Below are 1,569 nucleotides of genomic sequence, written 5' to 3' on the forward strand. Positions count from 1 at the left end.
GTATATTGTCCTCTATTTTTTCTCGTGCTAAATTTAAGATATACTAATAAGCTGCGTAATATATGATTTTTTAGAAAGATATTCAATTAATATCGTATTTTTACTTATTCCAGATTGAGAGGAGAAACCCCTATAATCATTAAGCCAACTCTTGCACTTATTAATAAGATAAAATTATTATATCTATCTGCTTTTAATATTTTAGGATAAAACATTATAACTATAAATAAAATATGAAATCTAATTACAAAAGCTGGACTACCTACCATGCCATGTATTTTGAAAGTTTATACAAAAGAAGTCATTTGTAATTTAAATACAACGTATAAATAAGTTCATGTACTTCGGCAAGCTTAACATCAAAAATCTTACAAATGAATGTTATTAAAAAATGATATTAATAAATCAAAAGGAAAGCGGAGAGCTTGCATCGCGTTATATGCTAGTGTCTCAATGAGAAAATTCTTTTATGCAATAAAAATTCAAAACAAATGAAAAAAATTTAAAGAATAGAGTTTCGTAATCATTTCAATGTATGCCATTTCATAATATGAATTGTAGTTTAAGAAGAAAAGTTTTCGTAAAAAGAAGAATTTTGGGATATATATACCTTGCTACATTCGATATCGTTTTCTACATAACTCTCATTAATTTTTAATTTTCAAACAAAGTGGATATTCCGGGATGACATTATAAAAATTTTCCTAAAAAATTGCGAAAAAAAACATCTGCTGAATATAAAGTTAAAGAAAATATTGTTCATAACTTGGCCGTATGCGTTCGAAGCTTAGGCTAGATATTTTGTCCTTTGCAGACAATTATTTTCAAAATATTAAAAAAAAGTTTCAAGTTGAACTCATAACTAAATTTCAGACACGTCGGCAAAAATACATCTGCACATGCGCATTATTGTTTTGAATTGTGCAATAAAAATTAAAAAAAGATTTGTCAAGTTTCTAGGAATAGAGTTTTGCGAAGATTTCATAATATTAATTTTATACCAAGCAAATTTTTTTGTAAAAACGTAGATTATTTTTGGATATATTTACTATGCTAATCTCAATATCGTTTTCTTCGTCAATTTGATTTTTTTGCCTTTTCAAATAAAATTAACTTCTAGGATGACTTTGTTTAAATTTTTGAGATAAATTGTGAATAAAAAAATTTGCAGAATATAAATTTTAGGGAATATTATTTATGACCCAGCTATATACGTTCTAGGATTCAACTGAATATTTTGCCCCTTGCGTGTTTTTTTTAAGTATTGAAAAAAAAACGTTCTAAGTTGAACGTAAAACTAAATCTAGGCATGTCGGCAAAAATACATCTGCACATGCGCATTATTGTTTTGAATTGTGCAATAAAAATTAAAAAAAGGTTTGTCAAGTTTCTAGGAATAGAGTTTTGGGTTGAAATTTGATATACGCCCCCCCTTTAAGCCCAATTCAAAAATGAGATTATTTTATAATAAACAAGATTATATTTAATACTAATGATAGTATGTAATAGTTGATAGTCTAACACGATGTCATACATCACTATTTGTCTGAAATAATGACAATAATTTGT

Source organism: Pempheris klunzingeri, unplaced genomic scaffold, assembly GCF_042242105.1.
Source record: "Pempheris klunzingeri isolate RE-2024b unplaced genomic scaffold, fPemKlu1.hap1 Scaffold_274, whole genome shotgun sequence".
Lineage (NCBI taxonomy): Eukaryota > Metazoa > Chordata > Actinopteri > Acropomatiformes > Pempheridae > Pempheris > Pempheris klunzingeri.